At 32.7% G+C, this 25342-nt stretch overlaps 1 protein-coding gene across 3 annotated transcripts in view; it reads right to left on the reverse strand.

Annotated features, from left to right (window-relative positions):
- LOC145242401 (uncharacterized) overlaps positions 1-25342 on the reverse strand; it is a 513435-nt gene that overhangs the window by 386030 nt on the left and 102063 nt on the right. For all 3 annotated transcript variants that reach the window (XM_080105428.1, XM_080105429.1, XM_080105430.1), the window contains one exon: positions 11528-11596. The gene's annotated coding sequence lies outside the window, so the exon portion shown is untranslated. The remainder of the gene's footprint in view (positions 1-11527; positions 11597-25342) is intronic.

Genomic DNA, 25342 nt, shown 5'->3' on the forward strand with positions numbered 1-25342 from the left:
AATGGATCAGAGTTCTTGAATTAATAGATGTACAATAGTAGGTTAGTGGGGGGGGGGAGAAACATGTGGAAAAGTGATAAGGCTGGATTTAAGGGAAAGAGAAATAAAGACCTAGCCAAAGATAGGTTACTTTGGAAGTTAATTTTTAATTTATTCAATACATGTCAGCATATAAAACAGATGTTTAACAGAAAATGATTATTATCCTGATTTCTTATAAGTCTTTTCCCCATCCATATTCTATTTAGCTGTCTACTAAGCTCCATGTTTTGATTTGGTTTTCGATCCCGTTCAGCTTCACCTTATGATCAGCTGGGATGGAAAAGTCAGTTTTTTTTTTTCTCGTTGTTGACTATTATGACTGTTCTTCTTAATTAGATGGGTTCATGCATTTGTATTTAAAAGTCTCATAAGATTTATTATTGTTATTATTATGCACTTAGTTTGAAAGTTAATTTCTAAAAGCTGTCCAACACATGCCAGCATGTTGATAATAAAACAAAGATGATAAAAAAAAAAGGTGTCAGACTATCAATTGTCAGAAAATCAATGCTGCTTCTTTTCTTAAAAATTCAACTCACACTGTCAACGCAGAATCCACTCTAGAATATCACTTGAAACAAAAAAAAAAAAAAAAAAAAAAAAAAAAGGAGGGCTGTTAGTTGTGTTCGGTTGAACTTTTGTTTTGATTTGGTCAGACTAAGAATTCTTAGTTATATGCAAGTTCAGTCAAAAAAAAAAAAAAAAAAAAAAAAAAAAATGAATATTATTGCATCCTCCAAAAAATAAAACTTACTTGTTTTAAACTGGAATTGTAATTTTACTTGGAAGAATTCTTTTGTTAAAGCACTGATACTACATAATTTACACTGCAATAAATGTCAGAATCTCGGTACAACTGGACAAGTACAATGAGCAAATGATCATAGCCTATTCAGTGAACGCACACAGATGCACGTTCACAACGATTGTTCTTATGGGCAACACAATTACAACTTGTTGCACTATCAAGTTGGAAAAGTCTATGAATGGCAGTAACCAATTGTGTGTGATTTTCACCAGGGCGAGTGTTAAGAGGTATAATATGTGCACCCCTCCCGTAATTTTTAAATGCAAATATTTCAGATTTGCATTAAATTTTAGCCATAGACATAAGACACAAATTAAACAAGATTACTCACATTTTAATTTATTTTCAAAATTCGTAAGTCTTGATTTTGAGATATTTTTTAAATCAAAAGCATGTAATGAATTTTGATCCAAATTGGGATAAGGATTCTATAAATAAGGTTTAGTTTTATTATACCTTAATTTTAATCTTCACACAGAGACATAAAAGTGGTACAACTGTCCAGGGAATGAATTTTACCATTTTGGGAGAGGTATTCTTCTACATTTTAATAAACACAACCATCACTTTATCAAAGATTTTCATTAAAACAGCAACAAAAAAATGGGAGTATTTGTCATCCTTTTTCTTTAATCAGTCAGCTATTTTTTCAGTAACTCCAACTCAAGAGTCTTGGTATTAGCCACTCTTTATACAGTTGAGAATCATTTGCATGTAAATGCAACATGTTAACAAAGTTAGGAAAGAAATTATTTATAGAGCACAAATAATAGATTTAATTTTAACAGAACTTCTGTCATAATGGGTGCAGCAGGCTTTCAGGTGCTTAAAAATGACAATATATTGTCTTACATAAAAAGCGGCCATTTTGCACAACACACTGTAGATTTTCACATACTTTGTAATGGTATTTCTGAAAGGATTGGCTAAGATATGCAAATACAATGTTCTTAGAAAAATTAAACATACAACGTAATAAGTTATAAACATCTATTTCCAAAAGTATAAAACATTTAATGTTGCATACACACACATCTAGTAAATAAAGAAAAATCATTTTTGAATTTAAACTTAAATAGCATTGCATCTGATAAATCAATATTTGATTTTGACTAACTTATTTTTCTTCTTTCCTACCATGTTCTTTGCAAGAAAATAATTTACTTTACTTGAATTTCTTAACATACTTATTCCAGCTAGAAAGATTGTTAAACTGAACTATTTATGGCCTAAACAGTCACTTAAATTTAACAAATGTTTATATAGCTCTAACTACATTCAATTCAAAATAAATAATATTTTTAAATAAATATTAGCTTATTTATTTTTTAAAGTCACTCGAATAACATAAATATAGGTTTAACTAAGTTGGGTTATACTAGTATTATTCTCAAATAATGCTGTAAGCAGCTTTTCATTTTACTTACACGTCTTTTTTTTTATTATTATAAAAATTTACATCCAGTTCAGTAAATTAAAATGTTTTTCTAGCATTAAAAATTTAGTGTAATTTTTGTGTGGTCAAAGCATTTTTTTACATATAAATTGAAAATGTTGATTGAATAAATGTAATAATCAATTCAAAAATTAAACAACAAAATTTTAACTTCTACAAACAATTATAAACATGCGTCTGTATGTTCAAGGTGTGATTGTCAACTCATTGGGCGGATCCAAAACTGTGGCTCAATTTCAACACTTGCTACAACTTCTATGTGATCATTTAACTAAATTGTTCTTCAAATGGATTCTTAGCTACCCCCACCGATAAACTCTCTGGAATTCCTTTCTAGAAAACTGAGAAAGATTACTAGAGTGAGGAAACTTTTTGAGCATGGCTCGGCACTTTTTGAAGAGCTTCAATTTGCCCCTTGGCCTGCAACAGATCTTGACTGAATAATCAAGAGTAAAGTTGAGAAAGGTGCTTTTGATAGTGGGATTCAACACAGATTCCTCTGTCAATTTCATATGTCGATGATATTTTAAGTCAAACATCTTCACGCCTCTCTCAAATGGATGTTGAACATAGACTTGTCTGCAAACTCAGTGTCTCTCCCTATTCCATAGAAGCAAGGACATTAGGTGTTGAAGGATTGCTGGTAGAATTCTGGTGAAAGAACTGACCCATCAAATTATCGCCCCATTAGCCTTCTCCCACTTTTCACCAAAATATTTGAGTCCTTAATTAATCAAGCCCTAGTCCAATACCTGCTTAACTCCTAACCGACAAACAATATGGATTTAGGAAAGCCCATTCCACAGCAGATATCTTAACTAATCTCTGAACGTATATACCGGTCACAGGACAAAACAGGGGAGGGTAAAGCGGTAGCTCTTGATATATCTAGGGCTTTTGACAGGGTATGGCACGATAGTCTTCTAAGGAAAATTAGATCATATGGGATCACTGGAAGAATGCATAATGTAATTAAATCCTTAAGATAAAAATCCAAGTTGTCCTTAACAGTTGTACATCTAAACAATATGATATAAATGTGGGAGTACGTTGTGGGTCTATCCTTGGATCTTTATTATTCCTGATATTCATAAATAACCTCCCTGATTAAATTGTTTCGGAGATGGGTATATTTGCTGATAACACCACTCTCTATAACAGGCACAAGGGGAAAACAAATGAACACATATCTAAGGAAATGGCAGAAACAGTAGAGGATGACCTCCAATCTGTAGTGGAATGGGGGCAAAAATGTATGGTCACATTCAATGCTGCCAAGACTAAGCTTGTTTCCTTCAATAATTACAAGAAACTTTCTCTACCACCAATAGCAATGTCCAACAACACATTACTCCTCGGCCTAACGTTTACAGGGAACTGCCAAGGCTGCTGCAAAGAAGGTGGGCTCTCTCAACCGTGCTATAAACTACTTATGCCTGAAAGTATCCTGTACCTCTATAAGGCCACTATTCGCCCATGTATGGAGTACTGTTGACACATTTGGGCTGGTGCATCTGCTGCTTGTCTCTCACTCCAGGACAGGGTTCAAAAGAGAGTCGCCAACCTGATAGGTCCTAAACTATCATCTAAACTTCAGCCTCTGTCCCACCGACGAAATGTTGCATCCCTCTGCCTGTTCTACAAGTTCTTTAATGATGAATGCTCTGACAACTATAAGCATTTGTACCCCCTCAACGTGACTACCCCCGACAAACCGACAAGCAGCTAAGTCCCACCCCTTCACAGTAGAGATCCCTAGGTGTAAGAAAGCCGTCTACTCCAATAGTTTCTTCCTTAGAATTGCTAGACTTTGGAACTTCCTTCCAGGATTCTGCTTTCCCAACTGTACTGACATGCAGAAGTTCAAGTGTAATGTGAACAAACATCTTGCTACTCATCTTCCTTCATAATGCCCCTGCAACTTATGTCCCCAATAGTAGCCCCCTATTTCAAAGTGGCACTGTGCCTTGTTTGGGGTGAAAATTGATTAAAAAAAAAAAAAAATCCTAGCACCCCATGGATGTAGGTAGTTCACAGGCATGTGTATATGATCAGTCAGTAAATGAGAGGAAAGATGCAAGTGGTGCACACAGTACTTCGGCTTTTTAAAAAAATTTCTTTAACTGACACTTTGAGGGCCACAACAAGTAGTAATACTATTTAACCTGTAGGGAGAGAGAGACGGTGAAGGAGAGAGAGACGGTGAGGGAGAGAGAGACGGTGAGGGAGAGAGAGACGGTGAGGGAGAGAGAGACGGTGAGGGAGAGAGAGAAGATGAAGGAGAGAGAGACGGTGAGGGAGAGAGAGAAGATGAAGGAGAGAGAAGATGAAGGAGAGAGAAGAGAGAGGGAAAGATACAGTGAGTAAATAAAGATTAATTTCTGATTTTGTCAATTTAAAAAAAAAATTATTGGTTTTCTAAACTCACTTTTTCCTAATTCAAGCAATCTAATTGACAATGATTTACATTTCTTGAGTGAGAATTGTTATTTAGATTTAAACATCCAACGAAAATAAATTTCTTGAGTAATTTTTGTTTCCTAAATGGCAATAGACATTTTTAATGCAATAAACAATTTTGCTCTCAAATATTTAGGAGAGGGGGGGGGGCATCACACTTGAAATAAAATTATTTCTTATTGTTTACTAAATGATCAGACACGATTTTCACTTGCATCTTTTGCAGCCAGGTTCCTATTCACTTAACTCCTCACGAGGAATAAATTTGACACATGAATGTTTTTTTTTATGTGGGGAAAATCCAACTCCTCAAAATAGGGCAGTCTGAATTGAAGCAAAAATAAAAATTGCCTAAATCTAAAAGGACTTATTGTTCACTGAAGACAGAATAGACTAAGTGTAGCATTAGAACAGATACTACTTTGTCCTTACTGTTTGCCAAAATAATCACATTGTATTTTTATTATCGCCCACACTGAGAATTGAATCTTCAACCTACAGAAGAGTGTCACTTAAAATTGAATTTACTATGTTATCTGTTATGCCACAGGTCCAATTCTTAGTGTGGGTGACACTAAGAATGCAACTGCAAATTACTGAAGACTTCTACTTGGTCATGGCTGATGTAACAAGACCATACTATCCACTTAGATTACATAAAAAGTTCTCATTGATTGAGATTGTCGGACTGACTTCCTCATCTTGGTTGTTATCATCACGTTTCGGCCGTTTTACCCTCTGGCCTTCATCAGGTGTTCTGTATCGAACACCTGATGAAGGCCGGAGGGCAAAACGGCCGAAATGTTGTGACGATAACAACCAAGATGAGCAAGTTAGTCCGATAATCTCAATCAATGAAAACACCTCATCTCAAAAATACAGACAATTACTATAAAAAGTTCTGTTCAAAATTTTGTGCAGATTCCAGAGTTCGACAGAAAGATTCCCCGAGTTTAACAAGCCACACCTGAAGAAGGTTGGAGGTTATATCAAACGTAACATTGTGAGGATAACACTCAAGATGAGAACAGTAGTCCAAATAATTCAAATTATCAATCCTCATCTCAAAAATTCAGAAACAATAAAAACAGCATAATTACAAAAAAAATAAAGATAGAATATTCTTGGGTAAGTTTGAATTTCCAAATACCCAAAAGCGCATAAATTACAATGATTTTTGCATTGTTTGAAAGCTAGAAACCATCTGTAAATTATGGCTGGTGGTGGTCAGTCAGAGAATAACCAGAAGCTTCACTATGGCAACATGACATTAATACAAGACTGATCAATATTCTTTGTTGCATAGCTGGTGCATAATCTGTTGCAGTGCCAGGAAAGACAATACATGCAAAAGGTTATCTGTACTATTGCAACAGTTCCAGTACGATACATAAAATGCATGTCAAAGACGTGCATTCAGCTGCAGTCAATGCACGTACATTAAAGTTAGATGGCAGAAATGAAATTGGATTAGTTATGAATCGACCCAAAAGAATTAGTTAGGTTTGTTGTCTGTTTAAATGACAATATCAGCCATTTCCCAACGCTTAATACAATCAACAATGTGCAAAGAAAAATTAAATACTAAAATTTAATAACTGCATGAGGGACAACACTGAGTAAGTAGGTATTATAGATAACATTAAATCAGCCCACATTAAAATGAGTTATTCTACTTATTGACTTATTTTTAGGTCATTATCTAAAAATGTTTCATATAAGCAATCATCTGGGCCGGGCAAAGTAAATTTTTTGTATTGTGCAGAAATGCACATTTAACAAATTAAAATCTGAAACATAAAAATTAAGACAGATGCAGTAAAACATTACCCATGCTCTCAAGGATGCAAATTAATTATGCTTTGATTGTCGAAGCAGCCAGCCATGATTGATATACAGAAAGACAAATTAGTGTAGACTGATGTAAGGCTTATATAAGTTTTGTTTATAAAGCTCTACATTGTATTGGGCACTGGAAAATATATTGGTTTAAGTTCATTTTACCAACATATTTAAAGACAAGCAGGTAGACGTGACATTCACACTCCCATATTTTTATTGTCATCAAAATCGCCCATTTTTTAATCTAATCAATTGATTGCTTGCTCTTGTTGGAGACTCATCACGTTGCACTGGAAGGAAGCTTCATATGCCTCCATGAAGTCAACAATAAATTGTAGTCTACATTGCACTGTAGAGAACCTATTGTTGATTTTATAAAATTATCTCTATTATATAAAAGGAACTTTGTGTGTCTGTGAGTTCATTTCATATGGACTCGAAAAGGGCTGGGTTAATTTTTATGAAAATTTGACACGTAGGTACTTTGTGTCCCTGGCAGTGTTCTTAAATAGGCTTTGTGTAGGAATATCTTCAATAAGTATCAATAATCGACAATTGAAATGATCCGATGAAAGAAGGAACAAGCGATTTTGACAAAAATTAACATCTTATACAGCCTAACCTCACAAGTGCATTTGAGAAGTTTTATTACCACACAACCCGAAAGGCCCAACCATATAAAATCAACAGTAGGTTTTTTGATATGACAGGGGCACGTTCGAAATGAATGTTTCTGTTTAAAGCACAATTTCACAATGATACTTGGCTTTTTCATTTTAAACTTTAATGCAAGCCATTATAGATAAATATAATTTTATAAAAACAGTAGGTTCTCTACAGTGCAATGTAAACTACAATATATTGGGAATGGTCACTGCAAGAGGCATCTAAAGCTTCCTCCAAGTGCATCGTGATGGGCCCACAATTAGAGAAGGCAATCAATCAATTTGAATGAAAAATGGGCTATTTTATAGATTTTCGATGACAATAAAAATATCGTGAGTGTGAAACATTTGTAGATCATCATTCAATTCCAGGCAACGTCAGGTCACCCTGCATATTTTTATATTTATAATGACTTACAGTTTAAAATGAAAAAAAAATCAAGTATCATGGTCCAATTGTGCTTTAAACAGAAACATTCACTTTGAACACACCCCTGTCATATCAAAGAACCTACTGTTGATTTTATATGCCTGGTCATATTGCTTGTGTGGTAATAAAAATTCTCAAATTCACTTGTGATGTTCGGCTGTGTAAGGTGTTAACTTTGGCCAAAATCGCCTGTTCCTTTTTTTCATCAGATTATTTTGATTATAGATTCTCATCGAAGACATTCCAAGACAAAACTTATTGAAGAACACTGTCAGGCACATAAAGTACTTTTGTGTGAAATTTCATAAAAATTGACCGGACCGTTTCCGACTCCATAAGGAACCAACTCACACAGATAAAGTTTCTTTTATATAATAGTGGAGATGTTGGCACTTAAGAAATATCTTTACATATTTTAATATCAAACATTTTTTGAGGAAGCCAAAAATGTACACGTACTTTTTATTTTATTCTTTAAAACTTTTTTTTTTTAAATTATTTTTTTAAATTTAGTAATAAAAATCTCTCCTGGCAGTAGAACGTTGAGAGGTTAACTGGAAAAATTAAGAGTGCAACACATTGCTTAAGTGATAGATATGAGCAGTTTTTCTCTCATTTAAGAAAAAGTTTAAACGATATGCCTTACATTGTCTTCAGATTAAAAAGATAGGCGAGTCAGAAAACAATGAAGAAAGATAAAAGAAAACGAAAACGAAAAAAAAGAATGACAAAGGAAAATAAAGAAATAAAACAGAACTGAAGAGTGAGAGCGAGAGAAAGGGAAGAGTGAGAGCGAGAGAAAGGGAAGAGGTGAGGAAGAGTGGGGGAAAGAATAGAGAGAGAGAGAGAGTGATGGGATAAAGAATAGAGAGAGAGAGTGATGTGATAAAGAATAGAGAGAGAGAGTGATGTGATAAAGAATAGAGAGAGTGATGGGATAAAGAATAGAGAGAGAGAGAGAGATGTGATAAAGAATAGAGAGAGTGATGTGATAAAGAATAGAGAGAGAGAGAGAGAGTGATGTGATAAAGAATAGAGAGAGAGAGAGAGAGTGATGTGATAAAGAATAGAGAGAGAGAGAGAGAGTGATGTGATAAAGAATAGAGAGAGAGAGAGAGAGAGAGTGATGTGATAAAGAATAGAGAGAGAGAGAGTGATGTGATAAAGAATAGAGAGAGAGAGAGTGATGGGATAAAGAATAGAGAGAGAGAGTGATGGGATAAAGAATAGAGAGAGAGAGTGATGGGATAAAGAATAGAGAGAGAGAGTGATGGGATAAAGAATAGAGAGAGAGAGTGATGGGATAAAGAATAGAGAGAGAGAGTGATGGATAAAGAATAGAGAGAGAGAGAGTGATGGGATAAAGAATAGAGAGAGAGAGAGTGATATGATAAAGAATAGAGAGAGAGGGGGGAAGAAAAGAGAGAGAGAGAGGAGGGGAAAGAAGAGAGAGAGAGGAGGGGAAGAAGAGAGAGAGAGAGGGGGGGGAAGAAGAGAGAGAGAGAGGGGGGGGGGAAGAAGAGAGAGAGAGAGGGGGGAAGAAGAGAGAGAGAGAGGGGGGAAGAAGAGAGAGAGAGAGGGGGGAAGAAGAGAGAGAGAGAGGGGGGAAGAAGAGAGAGAGAGAGGGGGGAAGAAGAGAGAGAGAGAGGGGGAAGAAGAGAGAGAGAGAGAGGGGGGAAGAAGAGAGAGAGAGAGGGGGGAAGAAGAGAGAGAGAGAGGGGGGAAGAAGAGAGAGAGAGAGGGGGGAAGAAGAGAGAGAGAGAGGGGGGGAAGAAGAGAGAGAGAGGGGGAAGAAGAGAGAGAGAGAGGGGGAAGAAGAGAGAGAGAGGGGGAGAAGAAGAGAGAGAGAGAGGGGAAGAAGAGAGAGAGAGAGGGGGAAGAAGAGAGAGAGAGAGGGGGAAGAAGAGAGAGAGAGAGGGGGAAGAAGAGAGAGAGAGAGGGGGAAGAAGAGAGAGAGAGAGGGGAAGAAGAGAGAGAGAGAGGGGGAAGAAGAGAGAGAGAGGGGGAAGAAGAGAGAGAGAGAGGGGGAAAGAAGAGAGAGAGAGGGGGAAGAAGAGAGAGAGAGGGGAAGAAGAGAGAGAGAGAGGGGGAAGAAGAGAGAGAGAGGGGGAAGAAGAGAGAGAGGGGGAAGAAGAGAGAGAGGGGGAAGAAGAGAGAGAGGGGGAAGAAGAGAGAGAGGGGGAAGAAGAGAGAGGGGGGGAAGAAGAGAGAGGGGGGGGGGAAGAAGAGAGAGAGGGGGAAGAAGAGAGAGAGGGGGAAGAAGAGAGAGAGGGGGACGAAGAGAGAGAGGGGGACGAAGAGAGAGAGGGGGACGAAGAGAGAGAGGGGGACGAAGAGAGAGAGGGGGACGAAGAGAGAGAGGGGGAAGAAGAGAGAGAGGGGGAAGAAGAGAGAGAGGGGGAAGAGAGAGAGAGGGGGGAAGAAGAGAGAAGGGGGAAGAAGAGAGAGGGGGGAAGAAGAGAGAGGGGGAAGAAGAGAGAGGGGGAAGAAGAGAGAGGGGGAAGAAGAGAGAGAGGGGGAAGAAGAGAGAGAGGGGGAAGAAGAGAGAGAGGGGGAAGAAGAGAGAGAGGGGGAAGAAGAGAGAGAGGGGGAAGAAGAGAGAGAGAGGAGAGAGGGAGATGGGAGGGGGAGAGAGAGAGAGAGAGAGGGGAGAGAGAGAGAGAGGGGAGAGAGAGAGAGAGAGAGAGGGGAGAGAGAGAGAGAAGGGGAGAGAGGGAGAGAGGGGGGGGAGAGAGAGAGAATGAAGGAAAGAATAGAGAGAGAGAGAAATAGAATGAGGTAAATAATAATGAGAGAGGGAAGGAAAGTAAAGAGTGAAAATAAAAGATTAGACAGAGAAGAGAACGAAGGGAAAACCGGGAGAGAAGGATTTGACATATGGATATATTGTCTTCTGGTCTTTTCTGCCTTTGCGTGTGGCAAGCAAAGTCGTGTTAAGCATTGAACCACAAATCAATGGAGTGAAAGTAACAACGTTGCTTCTACACCATTCCTTTATATGTTCTGGGTCAAACCTTCCCCAACCGTATGCAACAGCTGAACTTGCTTTGTTTTTTTGTTTTTTTTTTGGTGTAGAGGTAAACACCTGCAAGTTAATGAATAGCTGCAAAGTGCGATGAGAGCTCCATGCAGACTAGACAATCATGAGGCACTATCTTTATGAAAAACAAAAATAAAAAAAATACAGTAGTAATGATGACAGTTTTTATGCATGTACATCTGTCATCCCTTTATGTTCTGGACCAAACCTTCTCAGACTTTTTATGCAACAGTAGGGCCTTACTACTCTAGGTGTTGGGGGGGGGGTAAAAATGACAATCTTGACAGCCTGACAAATAGCTGTGACAAATAAAAACTTCATACAGACCAGACAATCCTAAGATATGGAATCCACAGAAATCAGTTGGAACAGGAAAGGTGAGGAAAGAACAAGATGCACATATTTAAGAATGTGGCAAGGGTGGTGCAAAAAAAAAATGAACTAAATAGAAATACCGAATGCATGTGTTGTACGAAAGAGACAAGTCAAGTTTTGATAAAATTAATGTTTGAAGCCTTAAAAACTTCACAGTAAAATTAACATTTTCAGAGAGGACTGTTGGGTTAGAAAAAGGAAAGCAATATGAGAAGAGGATGAAGAAAAAAATGGGAAAATATTATTTAAAATACTCAATCAGTTCATTTAATGATGAAAATGTGGTTTTAAACTTAAGCATGACAGACAAACAGACCAATTAACTGAAAGGCCAAACTTTTTTTTTTTTTTAGAGATGCATTGATGCATATAAAAATAGAAGTTGATGCCATAACACAGGAATTCTTACTTGTAATGATCCCGGAATATATCTTCAGGCAACTCTGCTATTTTCCAAGTTCTTTCTTTAAGATTTAATCTGAAAAAGTAAAATAAATTAAATAAATAAGGATATTAGCAAAGAAAGCAAAAAAGTTTAAATTGTTTTGTTAATTTTGTTACAAACAACAATTCAAAATACAGAATTTCAAAATAACTGGTTAGATTCTTATATTGTTCTTAATTTACAACTTAAAATTTATTAAGTTCAATGTGAGAGCTTAGAACTTTGTAAGTATCATTACAATAATATTTAATTTAGAATTCTTTTTAATATACAAAAACTATGCCTCTTCGGACATAAAATTTATCACCCAACTTATGTGCATGCACATACAAAATCTGACGTTACCATGTACTATCACATGGAGTCGTTTGGAATTACATTAATGTGGCATAAATCTTTAAAGTTTTCATAAAAATATGCTAACATATTTACTAACCAGCAGAGTATTACCACTGTCGACCAAGTGAAAAGCCTATCAGGTCTGTGTATGCAGTGTAATGTATGCAAGTGAAATCTACCCAGTGAGTGTTGAAAATAGAGAGAAATGATATGAGAATTATATAATGGATGTATATAATGCGAATCTTCAAGATGAGTTTAGATCTGATGACGTCAGAAAAAGATTAAATCTGGACAGAAGTATGCAGACCAGGTAACTTTGTTGGTTTGGTCACATTGTAAGAATGGGAGAGTGCTTGGGTTAGTAGAAACAGTTGAGGTAACAGACAAAAGGATGGATTTGAGAGAAAGAGGGATAACAAAAATCTGGATAGATTAGTTTGGAAATCATTTTCTACAAGTTGTCCAATATATGCCAGTATGTAAAACAGATGTTTAATTGAATACGATTATTATGATGTGGATTGGTAGCCAGCTTTCCGCATAGAAAAGATATGTAAAAGATTTGTAAAAGATATTACAAATTTTGGTGAACATTTACAGGATATTAAGGTTCAATTTAACAATCTTTGAAAAAGGCAAAATGTTTATTTTCATAAAAAGTACAGTCACATGTATGAGCGATTATTTCCAAAGAAAAATTATGAATTAGTGTGAAAATTGATTGAATATTAAAACTCCAATTTAACAATATATGAAGCCATTTGTTATAAATAACATACATCAATTCATGATGAAAATAAGGAAATGAAAAGGAAGTGGAAACAAAAACTGAGGGAGGAAGAAAGAAGGAGAGGGAAAGGTGGGAAATAAAAAGTCAGGAAAGAGAAGAAAAAAGGCGGGGAAAGAAAAAGAAGACGTGGGGAGAGAGAAAAAGAAGACGTGGGGAGAGAGAAAAAGAAGACGTGGGGAGAGAGAAAAAGAAGACGTGGGGAGAGAGAAAAAGAAGACGTGGGGAGAGAGAAAAAGAAGACGTGGGGAGAGGGAAAAAGAAGAGGTAGGAAAGAGGGAAAAAGAAGAGGTAGGAAAGAGGGAAAAAGAAGAGGTAGGAAAGAGGGAAAAAGAGGTAGGAAAGAGGGAAAAAGAGGTAGGAAAGAGGGAAAAAAAGAGGGTGTGACCCAAACAACTACGGTGGAACAAGATTACCCTAGAAGGAGAGGTTACGGACAGCTAAATTAGACCTATGGTTGATAATTGCCCCAAAAAGGAGCCAGCAAAAGTGGAATTAAAGCATTTTTTATTTTAATGGCAGATCCAAGAAAACAGCAGGTAATCTTGCCAGTTGGAAGAAAGATGGTGTGGTTGCTGATGTGAAATACCTTTTTCTTGTAAAGGAAAAAAAAAGTTGAATCATGAAATAATAAACTGAAGGTGATTATTTGGTGATATCTAGATATCTAGCGGATTGTTTAGATTAGAGTATTGAACCAAGGGGTCACGAACGGGGTCCCCAGTGCATAAGATTTTCGATGAGAACCCTGTTCTGTGGAAAATCACCTGATTTGGATGTGGGGCAGAGGTAGCTGATTATCCAATCAGGACGAACCAAAGTGTGATGGATTGGACAATGATTGGTTAACTGGAACACCCCGGTATGTTCCAACCCACACCAAATCGATATACACAAGCTGGTGCAGACGAAAAAAAATCAATTTGCAAAGAGTTTGCAGCAAGTTGTGTAAGTCTGGAGTATGTTTGAACTCTGAGCTGTCCACCACCTTCACACCTTGCCGTTTGAGAAATACCTGTCCTTTAACTGATCAAAAGCAAGAAATAGGTTGTTGAAACCCACACTGATCGACTATCAGAACTACCAGAAAAAAGAAACTTGCAATCGACATTTTATTTCTCTTAGTTTTGATTCTCCGAAAAACTGTACATATTTTATTTCTCTTTTATGAATAATTAATTTCATATGAAAACCAGGGTTCCGCTGTTTATTGTTGTTAATCCTTACAAGTGAACTCAAGAAAAAAGAAACCACGAATGATCTTTTCTTTCAATGCAAGGAGGAGGATAGAGGAGGTCATCATTGCTGCATCCAATGTCATATCAACTCTAGAGTCGAACCATCTAGAACTGCACTTGTAACGTGTTTCATCTTAACCAAGGAGGGTTTGGATTGTCACACAAACGTTATAGAGGGGGAAGAGAGAAAAAAAGAGGGGGAGGAGAGAAAAAAAGAGGGGGAAGGGAGAAAAAAGGGAAGAGAAAAAAGGGGAAGAGGGAAAAAGAGAAAAAGAACCCAAAAATACAGCTTATCTCCCTTTTTTTTCAAGAACACACAAGTAACACACACACACAAACACACACACAAGATGCCCAGCGACAGCATGTATACACTAGTAATCAAATGCATGTACACACATCTTCTAAGACGCTATCACACACAAAACAGACAAACTAATACATATGTGACACTACAGACTCCCACTTCTCGGAGTTCGGCTGGAGGAGACAACAACTTAAAATTGAACAATTAGATAGTGTTTGGGATTCTTAGTCACAATGAAATATATCACACATACGCGTACAGAACTAAGTTATATCAACATGTCTTTTATTCTTACTATAGTGCAATAACAGAAGATAATCATTGGGACACATGCATGTACAATCCCTGTTTATTACACACACTGTTAAATGCAAACCCACATAGTGACAACCGAAACAAAGATGTGTACTCAATTTCTCTGTACATGCAAAACTACTCCTTCACCTAAAACTTTTGTAGGACTCCCTGAATGTATTATTTGGATTATTCGGACGATTGTTCTCATCTTGAGTGTTATTCTCACAAAGTTTGACTAATCAACCTCAGAACTTCTTCAGGTATATCTTGTTTAACTCAACAATATGTATGATATTTTGAATAGAACTCTTTATTTAATCTACAGGACACATGGTAGAAAAGATAAAATACTAAGTTATAAGCAACACTTTTCTGGGAATTGTAGGTTCAACCATCTGCCTACGAGATAAAATGGACAGATAATTTGATGGGATCAAAGAATTGCTATCTATAGCCTTACTACAATATTAGTTCAAGTATTGTCTGATCAACTAAGTGGTTATTGAGGATTAATCTGATGTCACTGGTAAAATAATTCTAACCATCACCATTTTAAAATAAATTGTTCCAAAATCAAATTATGTTGTCCCATCAACTAAAACAGTATAATTTTAAATAAAAGCATTTCAAAAAGTAACATTCGTTTTACTGATTTGAAGAATATTTAACTGATAGTTATGTTTACAATAAAAAGGCAAAATAATTGTTTTAAAAAGAAATTGCTATAATTTTAAATTAAAAAAATACTTATTTTATTTATTTAAATACTATATTTAGTCGACAAAAGTTTTTTTTACAGAAGTAGTAATTTTTTTTACAGAAGTAATTTTTTTTTAATAAGAGTCATTCATTGACATTTATTATTTCAAATTAGCAATAAATTATACAGTGTTCAATTTCCTATGGTTCTGCTAGATTTTAGTTAAAGTGCTAACATGTCAACTACAAAACAAAGAAAACACTATATAAATTTTTTAAATCTAAAATACATGCTAAGATTTATGTTGTTGCGTCGTTTAACAAGATCAACCATCGGATGTTACTTAGATTTAACTATTGAATATTCCAGTCCACGTAATCTTCAAAAACTAAAAAAAAGTAACATAATATAATGAAGAAAATAAATCCAGCATCATTTCAGTATCCGGAGTTACAGGATGGGTGGGGGCAGTCTCATCAGATAAAAATTCAGTAGAAGTCAATTTATTACATAAAAGACCGTCCATCTCTTGCCAATAGAATTAATATGGAAACAAATAAATTCGCTCTCAGGTTCAAAGATCAGGTTCAAAAGTTGAATAATAATTTACATAAGTCGACCAGAAGATGACAAATTGTTCAATGCAGAGAATTGTTGTATTTCCTCTTCAATAACCTCAGACAGCAGCAAAAGAGAATGAAGCGACAACTGATATACCAATACAATTTTGTGTCTATCATTGATGAAACATTCGGCTTTATAGAGTAAGGGTTCATATAATTTCTGCACTCCTTCAAACAACTTAGCGTTTTGAATGCCTATCAGTTACTATAGTTCGAGACATTGTCCATTATGCCAACTAATTTTCCGACACAAGAAAGTCAGCAGTATTTGGGAAGGTGCATGAAATCTTCATTGAAATTTTTAAAATGAAAATGAAATTCCTTCCGCTATTAAAAATCCAAAACTTTAAAAGTAATGTTTTATTAAAAACAAATATTAGAGAAACAAGATCATAATATCAACAAGAATATAAATCAGTCTTGAAACTGCATACCTCTGCTCAACATAAATGCTACAAAAAAAAAAACAAAAAAAAAAAAACAAATATGAAGAAATAATTGGATGAAAACGAGTAACAATAATGATAACAATAGAATTATATTGGAAATGAGAATATTTTGCTAAAGCGTCTGAATTATTCTCCGTTTCTGTTTATTAATGTCTGGTCAAAATACAAGGGCAGATAACTGCTTAAAATGTTTTGGATCAAGGGAGAATTTTTGAATACAAGTTATTTCCCTTTACATATAAAATATTTCAAATTATTTCTTAGATGGAATTTATCCATCAAACAGTAGTGATGCTTCAAATATTATCTAGGTCTTTTCCATATTGTATGACGTATTTCTAAAGTTATACCATGGAATCATCGATAATTCAAAAATTATTTACCTGATCATATATCAAATTTGGAAAATCAGAAGTTATAAAAATTCCATCAAAATTTCGTCCATGACGGAACTTCTTAAAGTTAAGATTATACAAAAGGCGGTAGTGAGTCTTTGAGATGAACAGAACCTAAGTTATTACAAAAGTGTGCCTTTCATCTTTTCTGTAACCTTGACATTTTACCTAGATATCCCAAAATTAAACAAGTTCTAAGTTAGATCATGACAGATATTTTCACCAGTTCGGTGACAATTGGCCAAGCAATATGAATGCTAGGCTGAACATAAACACTGACAAACTGCAAAAAAACAATTTACTTTAGAAATATCAGTTACAATAAAAAATAAACACACTGTTTTATAGACTGAACATTGCTGCTACTGCATATGTTTATGTCATCCAATCAAAACCTTTGTTGCCATGGTAATTGACCAGACAGATTATCATTTACATTATTTATGTCATTATGTTATCACTTTTCATTCACAAATCTTTCCATCATCTAAAAGATGCTTTATTTATTTGCTTCCTCACTGAGAAAATTAGGTACAAGGCCGTTTTTTAATGTGGAGAGATTGGGGAAAAGGGGACCAGCTATCCAGGGAGTAGGGGAGCTGGATAGTGACAATTGGTATGAAGGGTTCCCCCTACATTGACCAATAACTGATTGCCACAAGGGCAATGGTCTTATATGTGGGGTTGCTCCCACATATGGTCTTTGATTGCAGTATCTACCAGAACAGATACTACACAAAGGTTATCTGATCTCGGCTCTAAAAAATGCAATGTGCAAACAAGGAAGCAAGATTTAAAGGAGAATAGAAAGTGGATTTTGGGTTCACTTTCAGCAGCCTCGTAATTTTCATTTCCCTTATTTTGTCCATTCCATGAACAATGTTTCTAACAAATTACATTTTTTTTTTTGCATCAGAATTTATTCATCTAACACTTATTGACTAGTTTTTGACTTTGAAGTTATATTTTTTTTTCTTTAGTTGCTTACATCAAGTGGCTTTCTGCCTTGTTTGGAATCATTTCTATATAAAAAAAATGATTTTGTGTTATTCTTTATTAATAACATTTACCATCATCATTAAAAAAGACGATCCGATTTTTAGTATTATATAGATAACTAAGGAAGCTGACAAATCTATTGAACTCCTCAAACAGAATGGCACTGACAGTTGGGTGGTTGGCTAAGAATAAGTGGAAAAAAAAATATGTGAAATCAACTGAGATTGATTAAGAGAAAGACCAGACATCTAGGAATTCTGATCGAAAGTGTCCTGAAATTAACCATGTATTTTAATTCTAATTTATCTTACGAAATAGATGATTAATTTTGCAACATTCTGAATTTTAAGAGACAGGAGTCAAAAATGAACAGGTGGGGGTGGGGTGGAGGGGTCAATCAGAGTTCAGTTTGGGGAAGATCATCTATAGCGTCCAAGAGTCAACAGCTCAGTGTTGAATAAAGAAGATTGTCACTGGAGCCAACATAAAACAAACAATCAACAGCTAGTATTTGAGATCTTTAACCACAATAGTCCCACACATACACCACCTAACACAACTAAATTATACCTAAAAACTCTCATGTTGGTTTTACTATAGTGCAACTACTGAGATGGGCTACATAACTAGAGTGAGTTTTCAGCATGTTATCGAATTAATATTGACATAATTCACTTTTTTTTTTTTTAATAACTGATGAGGGTTACTAAATAGAAGTACATAGACGATCAATCAATATTCATTTGATTTGGATTAACTACAAAGCAAGTAGATAGTCTTTAGCCAAATGCTATACTATTGCATACTATCTAAACATAGACTAAAGAGGCATATATCTATATATTAAAAATTAATGTCAATATGTGTGTGATGTATGTATGTTCCCTATACCAGGAAAGGCTAGAAAATTTACATAAAATCTAAAAATGTATTCTTCTGTAAAACATAGGGAGGAAGGCAATGGAAGTGTTCCTGAATTGCTCAGTGCATTTGTAGAGGGCTATGAGGATATAGCCTCTTTTAAAACTTCAAATATATCCTAGTTTTATAAAATTTAAATCTTATGTAGATAATTTTCTGGGAAAGAAAACAAAAGTAATTTGGCATCTATAAATTTCCTCTATATGTTTAATTTTTACATACCCCCCACCTTCAATGAGCCACAGGGACAGAACCCCCTTAAAGATCATCCAATTTTAATGAAATTTAAGCCATATGCATAATAACACACTAAGTCAAAGAATTTTCAAATATTTCAACTTTTACAGACCATATTAGGAAGCTAAATAAGAAGGGAGACAGTAAAAACAATAAAACTTATATGGTGTCATGGGCAGAGCGAAAAAGTACATTATAGTGATTCTTATATTTAATTATTTTGCAAACACTGGGATATGTTCTTAATATTTTGAATCAATTTTATCAGAGACATGCATAATATTCTATCTACAGAAAAGATAGGTAAACATGTTTATACATTTACAGGATTTATAATGAAACTAATTAACCCCTCATTATTTATTTTGGAACCCATCTGCTAGGCATAAAGTTGAGTAATCCAAGTAATATTAGGTAAAGTTTGTTTATACATTGGTGCAAAGACTAGGTAGAAGCTCTTCATGAAAATATCTCCAATATTTGTGAAATTTTAACAATAAATATTATATAAGTAAATATTATTACTCTCATAATTTAATTTCTTCAGAGGATTTACCAATTAAGCAAAGTTCCCTGGATTTTAATCTCTTCTTAAGACCCCTTAGCCTTAAATTTTAGACATGTTCTAAAATCAAAATCATTTAATGGATTGAAAGGATTCTAGACGTAAAGTTTAGTATCATTATATCTTGCATTATTTGAACTTTCGTGGAAATAACATCCAAGATCATCTTGAATGTTATTTTCATGCTTTGACCAATATAATCCCCAACCTTCTTTAAGTGTGTTTCGTCAAACTCTTGAAATCTGTATGGAATGTTAAAACTAACATATTTATAGAGATAGCTTGCATTCTGTTCCATCAACAATAACCGGGTAGAAGTTTCAAGTAATTGATAACTATATTCTTGGTATTGCCAGTACTGAGGATAGTATATTTAACTTATTACTTAATACTTGTTACATTAGCTAAAATATTGCAAAAATAATAACCAAGATGAGAACAGTAGTTTGAATAATACAAATTATCAAAACTCATCTAAAAAAATTTATAAAAACACATTTTAATTTTTGTAAGAGGACATAAAAGTCGTGCAAAACTTCTAATCAGGGACTTAATTTCACATGTCCTAGTTATATTGTCTACATACCTTTATAGTTGAGATTTTTTCTCACTGACATTGAAAGTCTACTTTTCTAGTTAAAAATTATTAAAATGAACTTTTTAATATATTCTCTCATGGATATGCAAAAACTACATTAAGGTTAACTAATTTACATATTCCTTTAAAAAACAAGTGCAAAAACTACATTAAGGTTAACTAATTTACATATTCCTTTAAAAAACAAGTGCAAAAACTACATTAAGGTTAACTAATTTACATATTCCTTTAAAAAACAAGTGCAAAAACTACATTAAGGTTAACTAATTTACATATTCCTTTAAAAAACAAGTGTAAAAACTACATTAAGGTTAACTAATTTACATATTCCTTTAAAAAACAAGTGTAAAAACTACATTAAGGTTAACTAATTTACATATTCCTTTAAAAAACAAGTGCAAAAACTACATTAAGGTTAACTAATTTACATATTCCTTTAAAAAACAAGTGCAAAAACTACATTAAGGTTAACTAATTTACATATTCCTTTAAAAAACAAGTGTAAAAACTACATTAAGGTTAACTAATTTACATATTCCTTTAAAAAACAAGTGCAAAAACTACATTAAGGTTAACTAATTTACATATTCCTTTAAAAAACAAGTGCAAAAACTACATTAAGGTTAACTAATTTACATATTCCTTTAAAAAACAAGTGCAAAAACTACATTAAGGTTAACTAATTTACATATTCCTTTAAAAAACAAGTGCAAAAACTACATTAAGGTTAACTAATTTACATATTCCTTTAAAAAACAAGTGCAAAAACTACATTAAGGTTAACTAATTTACATATTCCTTTAAAAAACAAGTGCAAAAACTACATTAAGGTTAACTAATTTACATATTCCTTTAAAAAACAAGTGTAAAAACTACATTAAGGTTAACTAATTTACATATTCCTTTAAAAAACAAGTGCAAAAACTACATTAAGGTTAACTAATTTACATATTCCTTTAAAAAACAAGTGTAAAAACTACATTAAGGTTAACTAATTTACATATTCCTTTAAAAAACAAGTGCAAAAACTACATTAAGGTTAACTAATTTACATATTCCTTTAAAAAACAAGTGTAAAAACTACATTAAGGTTAACTAATTTACATATTCCTTTAAAAAACAAGTGCAAAAACTACATTAAGGTTAACTAATTTACATATTCCTTTAAAAAACAAGTGTAAAAACTACATTAAGGTTAACTAATTTACATATTCCTTTAAAAAACAAGTGTAAAAACTACATTAAGGTTAACTAATTTACATATTCCTTTAAAAAACAAGTGCAAAAACTACATTAAGGTTAACTAATTTACATATTCCTTTAAAAAACAAGTGTAAAAACTACATTAAGGTTAACTAATTTACATATTCCTTTAAAAAACAAGTGTAAAAACTACATTAAGGTTAACTAATTTACATATTCCTTTAAAAAACAAGTGTAAAAACTACATTAAGGTTAACTAATTTACATATTCCTTTAAAAAACAAGTGCAAAAACTACATTAAGGTTAACTAATTTACATATTCCTTTAAAAAACAAGTGTAAAAACTACATTAAGGTTAACTAATTTACATATTCCTTTAAAAAACAAGTGCAAAAACTACATTAAGGTTAACTAATTTACATATTCCTTTAAAAAACAAGTGCAAAAACTACATTAAGGTTAACTAATTTACATATTCCTTTAAAAAACAAGTGTAAAAACTACATTAAGGTTAACTAATTTACATATTCCTTTAAAAAACAAGTGCAAAAACTACATTAAGGTTAACTAATTTACATATTCCTTTAAAAAACAAGTGCAAAAACTACATTAAGGTTAACTAATTTACATATTCCTTTAAAAAACAAGTGTAAAAACTACATTAAGGTTAACTAATTTACATATTCCTTTAAAAAACAAGTGCAAAAACTACATTAAGGTTAACTAATTTACATATTCCTTTAAAAAACAAGTGTAAAAACTACATTAAGGTTAACTAATTTACATATTCCTTTAAAAAACAAGTGCAAAAACTACATTAAGGTTAACTAATTTACATATTCCTTTAAAAAACAAGTGCAAAAACTACATTAAGGTTAACTAATTTACATATTCCTTTAAAAAACAAGTGCAAAAACTACATTAAGGTTAACTAATTTACATATTCCTTTAAAAAACAAGTGTAAAAACTACATTAAGGTTAACTAATTTACATATTCCTTTAAAAAACAAGTGCAAAAACTACATTAAGGTTAACTAATTTACATATTCCTTTAAAAAACAAGTGCAAAAACTACATTAAGGTTAACTAATTTACATATTCCTTTAAAAAACAAGTGTAAAAACTACATTAAGGTTAACTAATTTACATATTCCTTTAAAAAACAAGTGCAAAAACTACATTAAGGTTAACTAATTTACATATTCCTTTAAAAAACAAGTGTAAAAACTACATTAAGGTTAACTAATTTACATATTCCTTTAAAAAACAAATGCAAAAACTACATTAAGGTTAACTAATTTACATATTCCTTTAAAAAACAAGTGCAAAAACTACATTAAGGTTAACTAATTTACATATTCCTTTAAAAAACAAGTGTAAAAACTACATTAAGGTTAACTAATTTACATATTCCTTTAAAAAACAAGTGCAAAAACTACATTAAGGTTAACTAATTTACATATTCCTTTAAAAAACAAGTGCAAAAACTACATTAAGGTTAACTAATTTACATATTCCTTTAAAAAACAAGTGCAAAAACTACATTAAGGTTAACTAATTTACATATTCCTTTAAAAAACAAGTGCAAAAACTACATTAAGGTTAACTAATTTACATATTCCTTTAAAAAACAAGTGCAAAAACTACATTAAGGTTAACTAATTTACATATTCCTTTAAAAAACAAGTGCAAAAACTACATTAAGGTTAACTAATTTACATATTCCTTTAAAAAACAAGTGCAAAAACTACATTAAGGTTAACTAATTTACATATTCCTTTAAAAAACAAGTGCAAAAACTACATTAAGGTTAACTAATTTACATATTCCTTTAAAAAACAAGTGCAAAAACTACATTAAGGTTAACTAATTTACATATTCCTTTAAAAAACAAGTGTAAAAACTACATTAAGGTTAACTAATTTACATATTCCTTTAAAAAACAAGTGCAAAAACTACATTAAGGTTAACTAATTTACATATTCCTTTAAAAAACAAGTGCAAAAACTACATTAAGGTTAACTAATTTACATATTCCTTTAAAAAACAAGTGTAAAAACTACATTAAGGTTAACTAATTTACATATTCCTTTAAAAAACAAGTGCAAAAACTACATTAAGGTTAACTAATTTACATATTCCTTTAAAAAACAAGTGCAAAAACTACATTAAGGTTAACTAATTTACATATTCCTTTAAAAAACAAGTGTAAAAACTACATTAAGGTTAACTAATTTACATATTCCTTTAAAAAACAAGTGCAAAAACTACATTAAGGTTAACTAATTTACATATTCCTTTAAAAAACAAGTGCAAAAACTACATTAAGGTTAACTAATTTACATATTCCTTTAAAAAACAAGTGCAAAAACTACATTAAGGTTAACTAATTTACATATTCCTTTAAAAAACAAGTGTAAAAACTACATTAAGGTTAACTAATTTACATATTCCTTTAAAAAACAAGTGCAAAAACTACATTAAGGTTAACTAATTTACATATTCCTTTAAAAAACAAGTGCAAAAACTACATTAAGGTTAACTAATTTACATATTCCTTTAAAAAACATTAGATGATTGGTTTCATTTCACTTTTAAACTGGATTCTATTTATGCATAGTTTCTACATTCTGTATAATTGAGTAGAATTTCTTCTACTCTAGGATATGAAAATATATCTAAAAGTGACCTTGTCATTATATGTACAAAAATTCTGCCAAACTCCCCTCTGAATATTTGGTCTACAGAGTTGAAATTTGATATATAAGGTATTTGGATCTGTAGCATACAAAAATTTGGTTTCCAGCCAACAAAAATTGCTGCTTAGAGGTCAAAATTGAAAACAAAACATCAAAGTTAAATAAAAAATTACTTCTGCTGTTACTTTTGCACATGTGCAAAATTAAGCATTCATAGCTCAAAGTCGCTTAATTTTTAACCTTTCATATCATCTATAAGTAGCTCAGGCGGTGATAATGCTGAAGAGATAAATAACAACTAAGGATGGGAGTGCTAAAAATTCTGGTTTCGATTTTAACAGAGGGTCATATTTTTTTTAGTTTTTGAATCATTACTATATATCGAAAATAAAGGAATCATTACTATATATTGAATAATAATCAATAGAAAATTGGCTCTATAATAAATCTGCATATTTTACGACTGGGCAATGCTGGGCGGTCTGCTAGTATAAAGTGACATTGTCTGTCTGAGGAACGGTTTCTACAAAACTCTTGTCAATTTTTGGTCTAGACTTGAAACTATAGAGGATTTGAAACTAGAAAAAATCTGATTTGGTCTTCAGCTAGTAAAAATACCTGCTAAAGGATAAAAAATGAAAAAAATCTGAACTCAGCAGGTGTAAGTCGACTTAAAGTGCTCTTCTCTGCATGTGCAAATATACATTCATACATTACTGTCAATTAAATGTTAATGTTTTCTTATCCATCTGATGATAGCTGAAACGATAATGACTAAGGCTGGAAAGCTCTATGCCTTGGTTTTGATTCTAGCTGATGGCACCAAATCACTTTTTTGTTTTTTGTTTTTTTAACTTTTTAAATCGCTACTGTATATTGGTTACAATATAATAATCAATAGAGAATTGGCTTTATAACAAGTATGAAATGTGCATGAATTAAAATATCATATTTAAACATATTTTACAATGGAGCAATGCCGGGTAACCTGCTAGTACATAAATAAAAATGACAATTAAAAAAAATAAAAACTGAAGATATTTTGTATTAATATTAAGGTGATGAAACTTTACCGAGTCATAAGCAAGAAAAAAAAAGCATAGAATAGAAAGTTCCAGTGATATCTAAGCTTCAAATTTTACACAAGTTTCAATTACAACATTTTTTTAGAAACAAACTACATTTCTGCAAAATCAGTGGATATATAAAAAAAAAAATGAAGATGTAATACATATTTTGAAACTAAAACTTTAAAAAGATTAAAAATCTCTTTATAAGCTAAATTTTTGAAAAAATGCAACATTAATTCACATTACACTTTTGACTTTTTAAACTCCTTCAGCTTCTGATAGTTTCTATATTTTTGTTACTTCATTTTCTTTTTCATCTTTTGTTAGAGTGCATGAATTGTTATTGT

Source organism: Euprymna scolopes, chromosome 21, assembly GCF_053919585.1.
Source record: "Euprymna scolopes isolate OS-2025 chromosome 21, ASM5391958v1, whole genome shotgun sequence".
NCBI classification, from domain to species: Eukaryota; Metazoa; Mollusca; class Cephalopoda; order Sepiida; family Sepiolidae; genus Euprymna; species Euprymna scolopes.